The sequence below is a fragment of the Mus pahari genome, chromosome 6 (genome assembly GCF_900095145.1).
Source record: "Mus pahari chromosome 6, PAHARI_EIJ_v1.1, whole genome shotgun sequence".
Classification (NCBI taxonomy): domain Eukaryota; kingdom Metazoa; phylum Chordata; class Mammalia; order Rodentia; family Muridae; genus Mus; species Mus pahari.
This window is the reverse complement of record NC_034595.1, coordinates 77,352,111-77,368,334: the sequence shown is the minus strand read 5'-3', so window position 1 is coordinate 77,368,334 and position 16,224 is coordinate 77,352,111. Positions and strand designations below refer to the sequence as shown.

Genomic DNA, 16,224 nt, shown 5'->3' with positions numbered 1-16,224 from the left:
GCCAGGGCTACACAGAGAAACCCTGTCTTGAAAAACCAAAAAAAGAAAAAAGAAAAAAAGAAAAACAACAAACCAAAATAAAGCAAAACAACAACAAAAGGCTAGGGTACAGCTCAGGGCTAGGGGGTTCCCTAGTATGTGTGAAGCCCTGGGATCCATCCTTAGCAGAGGGAAGAGGGAGAGGGAAAAGGAGAAAGGGAAGAGGTAGAGAGAGGGGAGAGATGCTTACTTGGACCATAAAAATCTTGCTCAGAAGCCGAGGCCTCATTAGGAACCTTCCCCAGCACAGGCCACCTGTCTTAATGACTGTGACTTGATGCCAAGACTCAGCGAACCTACAATGCACAGGGGCTGGCTCTATTCTGTTGTGGTTTTGGTTTGAGTTTTGTGTCTGCATGTACATGTGCATGCCAGAAGAGGGCGCCAGATCGCATTACGGGTGGTTGTGAGCCACCATGTGGTTTCTGGGAATTGAACTCAGAACCTCAGCCAATGCTCTTAACCCTCTTAACGGCTGAGCCATCTCTCCTGCCCTATGTGTGTTGTTTGTTTTGCTTTGTTTTGTTTTGTTTCAAGACAGAGTTTCTCTGTGTAGCTCTGGCTGTCCTGGAACTCATTCTGTAGACCAGGTTGGCCTAAAACTCAGAGATCTATCTGCCTCTCCCTCCTGAGTGCTGAGATTAAAGGTGTACGCCACCACCTACCCGGATCTGGCACTATTATCCTGGCAGTTCACATATAACCTTCACTACAGCCTATGGGGATGCTGTTGTGGTCTCGAGAAGAGGAAATGGGTCTTAAGTCCTCACTAACAATGCTACAGGCAGAACTTTTTGTTTTGTTTTGTTTTGTTTTGTTTTGTTTTGTTTTGTTTTGTTGTGAGACAGGGTTTCTCTGTATAGCCCTGGCTGTCCTGGAACTCACTCTGTAGACCAGGCTGGCCTCGAACTCAGAAATCGGCCTGCCTCTGTCTCCCAAGTGCTGGGATTATAGGAGCGCGCCACCACCACCCGGCTGGCCTAGAAGTTTTTGCTCATTTTGTGGCCTTTTCCATGAGGAAGGTGCTGTCAGGGTCTTTCTGCAACTGAGGAGACAGGCTCAGAGAAGCACAGTGATGCTTGCAAAAGCTTGGGGGACAGCAATGACAGGGCTTGGACGGAGACCTGTGACAAAGCAAAGCTGTAACCGCTAGAGCTAGGATTTCCTGCCATGGGAGCTTGGAACATTCCAGGGGTCAGGCCAGGCTGCGAAGCAGAGAATGGCAAGGAAAAAAGTCTTTCTTTCAGCCAGGCTGGGCACAGGGCTGGGGAGCGGAGGCTGAGCCTGTTCAGGGATGAAAAAAAGAGCCAATGACCTAGAGGTGGCACTGTGTGGACCAGTGTGCCAGGCCGGGGGACTCTGTGGCCTCTGCATACTCTGCCGCCTTGGTGCGTCTGGATAACTCTCACTTGCTCTGGCATGCTGGAGACGCCCAGCCATTGGCTGTCTCACTCAGCCTCGGTCTGTGGAGCCGGGATCGGGATCGGCTCTTAGGTCCTGGTTTAGTACTCCTGCTCTCCCTGTCCCCACACAGCCAAGCTGGCACACAGCGAGGAGGCTCCACACTGAGTGACCAACTCAATTCATGGTCAGACTTAAAGGACGCACGATGCTAGATGTGGTGGCACACACCTGTAGCCTCGGGGCGGGGGGGGGGGGCGCAGAGGCAGGAAGAGCACAGAAATGTCTAGGTCATCCTTGATTGCCTGGCAAGTTTGAGGCCAAACTACCCCCAATCCATCAGTCATCAAGAACACAGGAACAAGTCGCTGCAGTATTTCCCCGGTGACTACTTGAAGAGTGTCTCGGCACCGACCGACTAGTCTCGCTTCAGAAATGTGGAGCAAAGGGAACAATTCATCTGCCAGCAGGGATGGTTGGCCAAGCTGAGTGTGTGTGTGTGTGTGTGTGTGTGTGTGTGTGTGTGTGTGTGTGTGTGTGTGTGTGTGTGAAAAGATCAGGAGGAGAGTCCTAAAGCTCCAGCCAGTTCTGCCCACGACTGGCTGTGGGGCCTTAGGCAAGCCATCACGGTCTCTGGTGACCTGTCCCGAGGTGTGGACTGATCAAGGTCAGGGATGGCAGAGGCGCGGAGCCTCGGCGGAGGTGGGATGCGTTCGGGAGACGCTGATTCAGGGGATTGCGCCCGGGCGGCGGCAGGGCAGACGCGGTGTTTGGACAGCTGCAAGTCCTTAACGGGGATTTCCCCCCTTTTCAACAAATCGCCGTAAAACACCATTTCGTCCAAGTCAGCGTTTTGGGGCAGCCTGGCCTCCTCCCAGAGGCGGAGGAGACTGGCTGGGAGCGGGCGCCCCAGGGCGTCCATACCCAGGTAGGAGGAGGCGCTGTCCGACCCCCTCCCCTCCCTGACCCCTCCCCAGGGTCGCGTCCCAGGTGTGTTCCCACTCCATCACCCCACCCCTGACCGAGCCGTCTGGTCCCTGGTGCCGAGGGGCCCGGAGACAGGGCGCAGAGTGAGGCTGCTGTGACCCCGCCCCGGGGTGGGAACGGGTGGAACCCGACCCGAGTAGAATCCAGGCCCCAGCACCCCAGACGGCGGCTCCGCGAGCAGCGGCGGGGAGGCGCGGCGGCCGGTCCGCCAAACCACAGGTATGCTGTGAGCCGCTTCCTGTGGTGCAGACATTCTGCAGAGCCCCTGGCCGGTGCCTGGTCCCCACTCCCCAGCCTCTTCCCCTCTCTCTGGTGTCTCGAGGCTCTGCCTTCCCTCACCTGTCAGGTGAGTGCTGTTCCTAACTCTCCTCAAGCTTGGTCTCCCAGCACAGCTACTTAGACTGGGGGATCCTGGTAGGCAAGCGACTTAACCTTTCTGAACCTCCAGTGTCCTCAGCAAAAAGATCAACTGAGAGATCATGGGAGTCACCAGACTCTCCAGATGTGCTGCCTCGGCCTGTCCTTCACGGCCAGGAACTCCCTTCCTTCAGTACAGCCACATACCTTCCGGACACAAAGTAGTGTCTTGCCCCCATCCAAAGCGTAAGATCTTGAGGAATGAAGTCTGAATGACCTTTTTTTCTGCCCTTCTAGACCATTCCCTGGTTAGTGGAGAGAGAACACTGGCCAGGTTTCTCTGTAGAGACTGCTGATGACAACTGAGCTAAGGAGGACATGACCCAGCCGCAGCCCAGAAGCTCGGGCCTTCAGCCTCCACCACAAGCCCTTCCCTGTCCCTAAGTCCACAGAAAGAAAGGTGGTGAAGGCCAGACTTCGCCCCAGGGGTCTCGCCGTGGACGCCTCCTATGCGGCTGCCAGCCTCTTGCCCCACATGTCCACAGTCCAGGCATATCCCTGCCTGACCCCAGGCTGGGTCTCTTCACCCTCTTCCTCACCAGCCTGCAGAGCCAGGCTTCCCCCACACTGGCTCAGGCTTATGGTCTCCAGACTGTCCATGTAGTTCCAGGTCTCCCTGTGTCCCCAGATCCTGTTCCATCACCGAGTACTGGCAGTTTCCAGTCTCCACCCCCCACTGCAATATGCCCCGCCTTCCCACACACCACTCATTTCCTCCCAACTTCCTTTCCCTCCCTGCAACCCAGGTGCCCAGGATAAAACTCTGAACATCATCACTGGCCCTTTCTTCCTTATATGGTAATATAGAATCTACACCCCTACAATGCCTTGGCAGGGTTAGAATAGACTGCCCTATACATAGTCACAACTACATATAACATCCCATTTTCTTCAAGCCACAGATCCGGCCCTGTGGAGTCCAGTCTCCTCTAGCCCTCCCTATGACTCCTACCCCTTCCCCACAGCCTCTGCTGCGATAGAGACCTTGAACTCCAAAATATAGCACAGCCGGGGCAGTGGTCGAACACAGCTTTAATCCCAGTGCTTGGGAGGCAGAGGCAGGTGGATCTCTGGTTCTAGGGCAGCCTGATCTACAGAGTGAATTCCAGGATATCTGGGGCTACACAGAGAAACTCTCTTTTTTTTTTTTTTTTTTTTAACTACACTTTTTTGTATCTTGTGTGTGCCTGTGGAGGTCAGAGGACAATCTGGGGGGAATCTGTCCTCTTGTCCACTCGTGGGCCCCCAGGCCTTTGCCTGCTTACATCTTTTTTTTTTTTTTAAAGATTTATTATTATATGTAAGTACACTGTAGCTGTCTTCAGACACACCAGAAGAGGGAGTCAGATCTCATTACGGATGGTTGTGAGCCACCATGTGGTTGCTGGGATTTGAACTCTGGACCTTTGAAAGAGCAGTCGGGTGCTTTTACCCACTGAGCCATCTCTCCAGCCCGAAACTCTGTCTTGAAAAGCAAAGAAGCCAACAAACAAGACCAGCCCAGAGGTTTGATAAATGACTTTGCCAAGGGCTCAGGGGATGAAGCTCAGCTGTCAGTGGGGTTGTCTGGCACACACCAAACCCTGGGTGTGTGGCGGCAAATGCCTGTGATTCCAGCACTGGGGAAGTGGAGACAGGAGATTGTGAGGTTCAAGGTCATCCTTGACTACATAGTAATTTCAAGATACTAGGCTGACCTACATGAGACCCTGTCTCCAAAAATTGTGTGTGTGTGTCCACTTGCGCGTGTGCTTGCTAAAGCCCACAGGACAGCCACAGAACCCTGTCACTTCACCTCCAGTTTTAACCTGTCTGTCATCTTCCACGTTTTCTTTTCTTTTTTCTTTTTTAAAGATTTATTGATTTGTTTTATGTATATGAGTTCTGTAGCTGTCTTCAGACACACCAGAAGAGGGCATCTGATACCACTACAGATGGTTGTGAACCACCATGTGGTTGCTGGGAATCGAACTCAGGGCCTCTGGAAGAACAGTCGGTGCTCTTAACCGCTGAGCCATCTCTCCAGCCCCCACCTTTTCTATATGGACTTCAATGACACTTCTCAAATCACAGCCTGTACCAGGTCGTCAGGACGGATGTGGCTGGTGCAGACCCGACACTTGCATCTTGCCAGGCTTCCAGGCTACGCTGATGAGTCCTGACTGTGGACTGCCTGTTATCACAGCTCTACCCATGACTCTTGCTGGCTCTGAATTCTCTAATGGCTCCCTGGCTCTCCCAGGCTACATCTCTGTAGTTCTGCCTTTCCTGTGGCTTCTGGAAGAGGCTGCAGAGAGAAGGTCCATCGATGTGTGAACTGTCACTGAGGTCCCACTGTGGGAACATACTCTGTGTCTAAGGGCTGGGGAGGGGCCCTGAGGACCATCAAAGTCCTCTTCTATGTCTTCTTCATGTCTCAGCATCTGTCTCTCCTCTCACTCAGACCTCTGTGTCTCTGTCACCATCTCCACTGCCTATGCAAATGGCTCTCTCAACCTTCTCCCATGCCCTTGTGACAAACTGAGATGTCTGTTCCCTGAGCGAGGTCCAGCTCTGTCCTTCTGCAAGGCCAGTGTGGACAGGCCATACTTGTGCGTGTGTGGGTCTGACTCCCAGGATGAGATCTGGCTAGAAACTGGGGGTGGGGGGTCTACTGGAGTTCTCTGGCTCAGCCCCCTAGTTTAAATGTGTGGGTCAGGGCTGTCCTAAAGCTTTGGAGCTCGCTGGCAACTCATCACCCTGGTGGCTGTGAGCTCAAGAGTACACCTCTGCTCATGGTTTCTGTCCTACCAGGCTGCAGTTCCACTCAAGGGCCCCAGTGTCCCACACCTAGTGCACAGGGGACTGCAGCTTAGGGAACAGCCCTGGAAGGAGATTTGAGGGAGACATCAGGGTCATCTATTGGCAGAAATGATGCAAACGATGGGCAGGGCACGCGTCTCACCCGGAAGGGGAAAGGCTCTGCAGTCTCTGAAGGGAGGAGCCAACTAGTGGCACTAGGGGACAGGCACTACCTACAGATGAAAGCAGGCCCTACCCTGTGGGTAGAGCTGGCTTATCCACCTTGGGGATCAGACAAGCCCTCCACAGCCCTGGGTGCCCTCGACTTCATACCCACCTTCCCATAGTTGCCTACAGGACACTCTCTGCCTGGAACCCCCATTCTCCTATTCTCTTCCAATCTTCACATTCAAAGCCCCTCCCGAGTGCCTCTTCCTCCGAGCAGCCCTCCCAGCCTCCTCCTCTCATACCCCACCTCAGCCCTCTCTTCCATTATCACTCAACAAGTACTCAAGAAAGCCCGAAGCTGGGGCTCCAGGGCTGGTTCCCACCAGGCCACCCTCTACCTGGGGCCCAGCCCTAGGGAGTCTGATCAGGGACTGGCCTCTGTTGCTCTTCCTGATTCCTCGGGCCTCCCAAATGCTAGAAAGCTAGCCCAAATGCCCTCCCTCCTCACAGGTGACTACATTTAATGACAGGCCCCTGGCCTCTGCCCACTTGAGTCTAGACACCTGCCAGCCCCAGGAGAAACATCTCCTTTCCACCAAAACCTCCAGCCAGGGAGGTAAGAATTGTCCAGGCTGAGACAGATGACCCACAGCCACCGCGCCCTCAGGCAGGTAGCCAAGAAAGCTGGCTCCTTCCAGGGGGGTGGGGGGGGCTACGGCCTGGCCTCAGCGGGTGCCACTCTGTGCTAGCTTCCAGCAGAGCTCTTGACAGCCTCTGACCAAAACAGACTGGAGGGTCTCCAGACCCAGCCACCCAATCTCAGCCTGGCAGTCCGGACCTCCTCAATCTCTATCCAGCATTTCGCCTTCTGGTTCCCATTTGCAGCCTTTTCCGGAGCGCCACCCTCGGCCGCTGTCGCTCCAGCCGGCCAAGATTCCTGGGCCTCGCGGCTTCCCTGCGTGGTGGCGGCAGCGGCAACGGGAGAGGCCGGGTTGGGCAGGGAGGGAGCCGGCGGGAGTGCGGCCAGGCCACTGCACTCAGGCGGGGCCAAACAAACGAGGCCGCGCCAGGGAGCGAGGCGAGAGAGTTCACAAATGAAAAAAACCTGCTTCCGATTTGGGCCGGGGTTTTACAGCATAAGGAGCTGAGGTCACTTGCAGGAGAAGCCGGCGACAAGGACACCCTGCGCCTGAGAGGGAGGGGCTACTACGGCCGCAGGAGCCAGTGAGTTTACAGGGCGACGAACAACTGCTCTTCCAAGCCTTGGCTATCAGAAAACCCAGCCCCAGAACTAGCTTACCTTTTTTAGGTGGGCGGGGCCACAAACGTCCCAGGACAGGCAGAGCCTGGGGGGAATAAAGGACAGGAACAGTGAGAGGATTCCTGGAGAAATCGCGGGAAACCAGCCCCCTCCAGCTAGTCACCACCTGACCAGGAGCCCAGCAGATCTTCTCCTCTGCCCGCGGCCCCTACTGCCAGGCAGTGCCACACTCAACCTCTCTTCTTTCATTCTACGCGCTTAGTGACAGTTCTGGATTCGGGCACTGCGGAAACCCCTTCTGTGTGCCCTGTTCTGGCCCTCCATTAGGACTGGCTGGAGGCCGCCCCTAAGATAGGGAAGTGGTCATCTAGGGATGTTCATACCGATATCTCCACCCCTGCCGTGTAGGAGCAGGGAGCATCAGTCAAAAAGCCATCACCATTAAAGGATAGGCCCTTTAATCTCAGTTCTCCATGAGTTCGAGGACAGCCTGATCTACATACACAGTAAGACCAGTCTCAAAAAAAAAAAAAAAAATCCCTTCATGCCCCAACACACACAATTGGCTAAAGAAGATCCCTGGACTGTAGAAGCTCAAAGAAGAGCACACTGTCCCTCCAATTCACAGTGAGCTCCCCTAAAAGGCTTTGTGGAAGAGGAAGGGACATTCAAGCTGACTTCTGAAAGGTGACTAGTAATCTGAGTGGCAGATGAGGGGAGGAAAGGAATTTCAGGCTGTGGGAAACTTCTTGGGAGGTTTTGGGATGGTCTAGAAGTCTTTAGAGTGGGAGACCAGCAGGACCCGAGAGTACAGATCAGGGAGACAGGCTTTGGAAGTCACACATGCCTTCACTAGAAATCAAAGGGAGCCATTTAAGGCAGTGGAATGGGGAGGTGGGAGGAGCCAGAACTTTGGATGAGGCTCCCGGTTGTGCCTCAACTGAACACGGTGCCATGTTCTGTCATAGCCCTAGTTCAGAGCTCAGTATGGAAGATGGATGGGAGTGTGCTCGCCTAACACCCACAAGGCACTTGGTTCCATCCCCAGTACGGCATACGTCTGACATGGTGCCTGATACCCGCCTGTCAGCCCAGCACTCAAAAGGTGGAAACAGTAGAATCAGGTCATCTTCATCCTCACTGTGAGTTCAAGGCCAGCTGGGGGCCTACATGAGACCTTGTCTCAAAATGCTTGTAAAAACCCTAGTCTGGGTAGATAGAGGAGTCGGGGGCCATTGTCCAGAGCTAGAGGTGACTTCTGAGTGGATAACGAGGGGACACCCAGCCAGCCCACCTGGCAGGAAGAAGGAGGCTTCGTCATTCTCTCCCCCAGCTGCTTGCTTGCCTTTGCCCGATCCCATGGAAACTCTGACAGCCTGGCCTGCTCTGCGGCTGCACAAACAGTCTGGTGCCAAAGCCTGAGGCTCCTGGCCGCCTCTCCACCTGGCTGAGCCCGCAACACCCTGGCTGCAGTAAACACCAGCACCCCAGCAGAGACCACTTTCTGAGGCCTGGCTGCTGGGGTCCAGATGGGTAGTCTGCACCTCTCCATACAAACCTCCTGCCCACCAGCTCCTCCCCACTGCCGGTGGGGGTGGGGTATTCCATCCAAGCTGGATCTGAATCTTGGCTACCAACATGACTTGAGCTGTTTGGAGGTGAGGACTGGCCATCCAGGCCGGGAGAACTGAAGGTATGGTGTGTGGTAAAATCCCGAACATACACAAGGGACAAAGGGATTTAAACAACAACAACAAAAAAAAAAAAAAAAAATCAAGGGATATAGGTTAGTGCTCAGTGGGCAAGTGTAAGATTGGGTTCAATCCCCAGTACCACACATGTACTTGTACACACACACACACACACACACACACACACACACACTAGTGCTGAGGGTACAGTTTGGTTGTCAGTGTTTGCCTAACTCAAAAGCGCTGAACTCAGTCCCCAACACTGCAGACACCACATAAATTCAGTGTGGTAGCTCATATCTGTAATCCCAGTTCTTAAGCGGTAGAAGCCAGAGGACCAGAAATGCAAGGTCATCTTCAGCTACGGGGCCTACATATGTAGTTCAAGGTCAAGAGGTCTTAACCACGGAGCCAACGACCTCCTCGCTTTAAATCTTTGCCCATGAGCCCTTGTACACACGTGTGCTTGAGGTCAAAGGGCAACTTGGAGGGATTTGATTCTCTCCTTCCACCCATGTTCTGGGAGCCAAACTCTGATCACTGAGCTTGTACTGTGACCATCTGTACCTGCTGAACCATGTTGCTGGCTTTGAACAGGTGGGTTCAGCTGAGGAAGTCGTGGAGTATCAGGGTCGGAGACCTGGGTCCGGCCCAAAGCTGACTGCACATGCTTATCTTATAACAGTATCTAAATCCCAAGAACATCTAGTGCTCACAATGAGACAAATAATAAACCTTAAATCCATACTATGTACAGAGCAGCACTGGACACATCCCAGGCATAACTTTAAAAACACTTTTTTTTTTTTATTGTGGGGGGAGGGCCCTGCACGCCTCAGCTCACGAATGTGCAGATCAAAAATCATTTTCATTCCTTTTTTTTTTTTTTTTTTTTTTTAAGACAAAGTTTCTCTGTGTAGCCCCGGCTGTCCTGAAACTCACTGTGTAGACCAGGCTGGCCTCAAACTCAGAGATCCCGCTGCCTGTGCCTCTTGAGTGCTGGGATTAAAGGTCACTACACCTGGTGATCAGACATAATTTTCAAGGGTCATTTCTCTCCTTCCACCATCTGCATCTTGAGCTCAAACTCAGGTCCCCAGGCTTGGAGCAAAGCCCCTTGACTCACGAGGCCATTTCCCCTCCCCTTAACGCCCACCCTCAGCATACTTTCATCACCTCCCCTGGCCCTGCGAGGCCGGAACTCCTGTCCACTTTCCTTGTGGAGCATGGAAACCCAGAGGAGTCCTATCCAGTCTTCGTTTACCTTGAAGAAGGCAGGTCTGGCCAGCCCTTAAGTGGCCACAGCCCCTGCATCTAGGCTTCCTACAGATTAGGATTCTGTTTGCCAAATCCACTCTACCCTACCCAAGCCTCCACCTCAACCCAGATAGCAAAACTATAGACAGGCAACACTGGGCATAGAGTGGACGGACAGCCTCTACTGAGGGCTTCAGGAGCCCCCTCCAGAGATTCTACAATGTAGGGAGCGGGGTAGACGGGCACATGAGGGCCCTACCTGAGCTTTCTTCAATGTGGTTCTGTTCTCAATGCCCTAATTCTCTCCCCCCTCCTCTGGTGACATCTCCCCTCTGCACAGCTAAATTCCACACCAGATATAGGGAGGGACAATCTTTATCCCTACCAAGAAGCTTCTGAGAGCTGCCAAGTCCCTAAGTGGGCTAGCCTGGTGTCAGGCTCAGCTCTCACTACAGCATTCCAAACACAAGGCCCTGAGGATTCCCAAGGGCCCCTTGCAAGGTGACAGCTGCTGGAGAGGGGTCCATTGCTAGCCCCACTGTGGGCAGGTCGAGGCTACAGTCCCAATCTAAACATTTTTGTCCGAGATTTATTTATTATTTCTGTATGAATGTTTTGCCTGGAGGTATGTGTGCACACCATGTCTGGTGCCCACAGAAGCCAGAAGAGGGAGTTTGGGCCTGGAACTGAGTTATGGGTCAGTGTGAGCAGACATGTTGGTGCTGGGAACAGAATCTAAGTCTTTGGGCTGGAGAGATGGCTCAGTGGTTAAGAGCACTGACTGCTCTTCCAGAGGTCCTGAGTTCAAATCCCAACAACTACATGATGGCTCACAACCACCTGTAATGGAATTTGATGCCCTCTTCTGGTGCATCTGAAGACAGCTACAGTGTGTTCATATACATAAAATAAATAAAATCTTTAAAGAACAAAAAAGAATCCAGATCCTCTGCAAGAACAACAAGCACTCTTAACCGCCGAGCCATCTCTCCAGACCCAAGAGTCTTACTTGTTTTTAAAAAATCATGGGTTTACCAGGCGTGGTGGCGCACGCCTTTAATCCCAGCACTCGGGAGGCAGAGGCAGGTGGATTTCTGAGTTCTAAGCCAACCTGGTCTACAGAGTGAGTTCCAGGACAGCCAGGGCTACACAGAGAAACCCTGTAAAAATCATGTAAAAAACCACTCAAGAGCAAAATATGTGGTTTTGTTCTGTTTAGTTTGAGATAGGGTCTCCTTAACCCCGTTGACTTCCAGCTCGGTTGTAGCCAAGGATGACCTTGAACTCCTGATCTTCCTGCCTGACAAACCAGGCAGTGGGAAGCTGACTGTTTGTCTGTCTGTCTGTTTTGAAGCATGGTCTTGCTGTGAAGCCAAGGTGCGTCGAGAGCAACACAACCCTCCCGTGTCACCACACCCGACTATATTACACACCCTTATTTTATTTTTAATATTCGTTTATTTATTAAGGGAAAAGGGTTGTGGGTCCCTTTAGGCTAGAGTGGAGGTCAGAGGACAGCTTTGGGGAGTCAGTTCTCCCGTTCCACCATGAAGGTCTTGTGTGATGAACACAGGTCATCAGTCTTGAGAGTAAGCACCTTTACCTTGAATATATTATTTTTTTTGTTTTGTTTTGTTTTTTTCAAGACAGGGTTTCTCTGTGTAGCCCTGGCTGTCCTGGAACTCACTCTGTAGACCAGGCTGGCCTCGAACTCAGAAATCCGCCTGCCTCTGCCTCCCGAGTGGAATATATTATTTTTTAAAAAATTATTTATTATTATACATAAGCACACTGTAGCTGTCTTCAGATGCACCAGAAGAGGGCATCAGATCTCATTACGGGTGGTTGTGAGCCACCATGTGGTTATTGGGATTTGAACTCAGGACCTTCGGAAAAGCAGTCAGTGATCTTACCTGCTGAGCCATCTCACCAGCCCCCTTGAATGTATTCTTATCTCACCAGCCAGCACCTTAACTCCTTCATTAGTGATATGGAAACAGTCTCTGCTTCCTTGAACTTGTGTGAGGAGCAGACATGATTTTTTTTGGCATAGTGGACTTCGTGTAAATTGTTATACAGGAACTCAATACACATCCACTATACTTATTTGAACACCATGACACCTCCCAGCAGACATCTGATGTATTCTAAACCCCACTTTACAGATGAGAAACTGAGGCACAGATGGGTCACTTGCCCAAGTTCATCAGTAGGATGGTAGAGAGAGGATGGTCCCAGAGCTTGGAGCCACGCTGGTTAAGTTGCTGAAGACAGCCCTCCATCCTGCTCCCTGAGCTGAGGCGGAGTGTTCCTGGAGGGGGGTGTCTGCCACATCCCCTCAATTCATCCCCACTTTGGCTAACTCCCAGGGTTTCCACCCCCTCCCCAGTCCCTGCCTCCGCTGCAGGAGGCGGGGGGGGGGGGGGGGGGCTCTGCATTCCCGGCTAAGCATCGGATTTGCTGAGCTCCCGGAACTATGAAAAGAATGTTTGCCACGAACTAATAAGCTCGTGGTCGCCCGTCAGGAGTGTGGCCTGGAGGGCCCACGCAGGCTTTGCAGCGGCCAGCACAGTGGGAGAGAAGAAGGCTAGACAGAAGGGAGAATTTCCTGGTCTTAAGGACTGGGATGCTGGAAGGGGTGGGTGCCAAAAAGCTGGCCTCAGCCAGGCGTGGTGGCTCACGCCTGAAATTCTATCTCTCAAGAGGCTAGGGCAGGAGGGTGGTCAGCCTAGGCTACACAGAGAGTTCCAGGCCAGCCCTAGCCACATAGGGAGATGGGGCGGGGGTGGGGGGTGGGGGTGGAGAGTGGGCTTCTCGGAGCTTACAGAGGACAAATGGTTTCCCACCCCTTAGTTTCCAGGGTGAGCCAGGTCGGCATCACTGACCCATCTCAGAAGCATAGCCCCTGAGGTCTCACAGGGCTGACAGGTGAGGCCAAGACCCTAGGCTGAGAGCCCTTGTTTGAAGAAGCTAGTGTCCCTTACTGTTAGGTGTCCCTGCCAGGCACCACTGAGAGGTCTCGGTTACTACATAACAGCAGCCCAGCCCTCTCCGTGCCAAACTCCTTCCATGGGCCTGACCCTCAGATACTTATTGTTTCCTCTCTGGGAAAAGCAAAACAAAACAAAACTGTTTCACAGAGATGTTGTCCACTCCTTTCCCAAAGTGAAGAGAATCAGGCCAAGGAGAAGGACCAGAGATGGGTGTCATCACAGACCTGGCTGGGAGGTCCAGCCCTGTGCTCAGCAAGTACGCTGACTACTGACCTACCCTGCTCTGTTGGATGAGCCGTCCATCCCTGCCTTGTACAATGGATCGTTACAGGATTCGAAATATATCAACAGGGGGCCTAACAAACAATAAACCCGCATCACTGTTACACTCTCTCAACAAGGCAGAAAGAGGAATTGAGATTACAGGGTGCCTGGGGACTGGAGAGATGGTTCAGTGGTTAAAAGGACTAGCTGCTCTTCCAGAGGACCCGAGTTCAATTCCCAGGACCCCCACGGTGGCTACTGTCTGTGACTCAAGTTTCATGGGATCTAATATCCACTTCTGGCTCCGAAGGGCATTGATTGGTGCACAGACACACATGCAGGCAAAAATCCATACAATAGATAAAATCTTTTTAAAATAAAGGGGGAAAAATGAGAGAGCTTAAGGTAGTTTGATGAGGTTCCCTCCACCCCAAGTTCCTGATAGGCCTGTGAAAGAAGGGCATGTCTGTGGAGAAGGGCCTGAGCCCAGGCCTGTTTTCTCTCACTTCTACCTCTGGTTTCTATGTGACCAAATGATCTCTCCTAAGGCTCTAATCCCATCCCTAGATGGCCAGTAATGCTGGCCTGGCTCTCCCTGTAAGGTGTTCACAAGCTCCCTGACCCCACCCCCCAGGCCTTTCTACTCTCTAAGAACAGGCACACCCATCCATCTTCATGGGAATGCTTAATCTCTCATTCAAAGCTCCCGAAGAATCTGCATGATACGAGGTCAGTACATCTATGCTTCATGATCCAACCAGGGAGGTGGCAGAGGTGGCGGGCATACTGTTCAGAAAGTTCTGGGAGTTACTTGTATGACAAAGGTACCTAGGACCACCCCTCCCTCACCTTTCTGCAGGTTAAAAAAAAATAGTCCCAGAAAGGGAGTTTGACAACAGGGAAGTTGAGGTGCAGAGACAGGCAGTGTCAGGGCCAACTCTTGAACCTGCGCATCTCTTCACTGGAGGTCTGTTGTCTATACCCTCCCTAGTCTAGAGATGACCAGAGGACAGAGGGACATAAACTTCTCTCTCAGAGAGCATGTCTTCCCTTGGGCGTGTGTGTGTGTGTGTGTGTGTGTGTGTGTGTGTGTGTGTGTGCACTTTCTGGCCTTTTAGATGCCCCTGGTTTCTGTCTACACTCAGTGCCTTTTAGAGACAACCCCCAACTCATGGCCATACCCAGCCCCAGTTCCCAATCATTATAGTTTAGGAAGCCAATCTCATGCCTCCAGGCCCAGCCTGGCCTCTACTGACCCCATAATCAGATGAGTATATTCCTTTCTTTCCTTTCCTTTCCTTTTCTTTTCTTGGCTGGTTTTCTTTTCTTTCTTCTTCTTCTTCTTCTTCTTTTTTTTTTTAATTTGGTTTTTCGAGACAGGGTTTCTCTGTGTAGCCCTGGCTGTCCTGGAACTCACTCTGTAGACCAGGCTGGCCTCGAACTCAGAAATCTGCCTGCCTCTGCCTCCCGAGTGCTGGGATTAAAGGCATGTGCCACCACGCCCAGCTTTTCTTGGCTTTTTGAGACAGGGTTTCTCTGTGTATCCCTGGCTGTCCTGGAACTTGCTCTGTAGACCAAACTGGCCTCGAACTCACAGAGATCCACCTGCCTCTGCCTCCCAAGTGCTGGGATTAAAGGCATGCGCCACTGCTGCCCCTCCCCCAAAGATGGGTACATCTTCATCAATTCCTCCTCTCATCCCCATGGCAACCACTCACTTAGCTACCTTTCCCCTCACACTGTCTGGCCTCTGTCAAGATCTCCCTGCCTGGAAGATGAAGGGGTCCCCGTCATGTTTAGCACAGAACAGCCAGTCACTCCCAGTCTGTACCACTAGGCAGCTCACGCCTGGGTCTCTAGATAAGAACCTAAGAACCCTGACTTCAAAAGAGTCTGGTCCCTCAACTCCCTACTGTGTGGCCCAACTGACGAAGCTCTCATTGTCATGGAAAGCCTTACAGAGTTACCTCAGGTCCTCCTCTCCCCATACTCAGCTGTACAGCACCTCCCTTCCTTGTGTGCCTCAACTGGCACCCAGAGCCCATAGGTGCACGCCATATGAAAGCTGTCGGCGCCTCTGTTTCATCCACCCAACTCTGTAAGAGCCTCAGGACCTGCTCCTCTGGCCGCCACTTCCCTACAAAGAGGCCCATGCCTGTCACTGAGGTTCTGGAGTAAGCTTCGGCCAGCAGGGCAGAGAAGTTGGACTCACATCCTTTGGTCTGGCTGGGGCCCAGAGCGGGGGAAGCAGTGGGGTTTGGGGGCTTGGGCTGACAGCCGGGTTTGGTATCTTTCCCCTCCCTCTTGCTAAGAGACACATTCCCTTCCCTCCTTTCTTTCCCTTCCTCTGGGCCAAAGTGAAACCGGAGAGACCCTAGTGAGCATGTAGAGTGTGAACCGGTGCATGTGTACAACTCTCCTGTGGAAGTATGTCTGGCCGCACCACATGGGGGCTTGCTGTGTGTCTGTTGGAGACCGAGTGCGCACATGCGTGTCATTGCTTTAGCGTTTGTGGTAAGAGTGTGGTCGTGTGTGTCTAATGAGTCTTTCCTCGGTGTGTGATTGTGTGCGACTCAGTGGGAGGGAGCGTGGCTGTATGTGCCTTATCTTTTTAGAGGGCTCTGTGTATCCATGTCGCCATCTGTATTCATCGGATCAAGGGGAGGCCAGACTCCCCACTAAGACTGCCAGCTCTCTTTGTGACACCCCCTCCACTCTTCCCCAGCAGGGGTGGACCCCTTTACTCAGACCAGTGAGGAAATGCACACCCTCCAGCATCTCCGTCCTCCCCGTCCCCAGCTTCTATGGCAGGCAAGTGAAGGAAGATTTCTGGGCTGGCAGGGTACCCTGAAAGGTCAGATGCATTTCTGTGTGAGGAATCTAGGCTGTTCTCCTGGACAAAGTGGTTCTAGCAGATACACAAACACACACACACACACACACACACACACACACACACACACAC

The 16,224-nt window shown here is 52.7% G+C and overlaps 1 protein-coding gene across 1 annotated transcript in view; it reads right to left on the bottom strand.

Annotated features, from left to right (window-relative positions):
- The window catches only part of Col8a2 (collagen type VIII alpha 2 chain), a 27,590-nt gene that overhangs the window by 10,490 nt on the left and 876 nt on the right, over positions 1-16,224 (bottom strand). Inside the window, exon 2 of the mRNA XM_021200520.1 lies at positions 7,094-7,139. The gene's annotated coding sequence lies outside the window, so the exon portion shown is untranslated. The remainder of the gene's footprint in view (positions 1-7,093; positions 7,140-16,224) is intronic.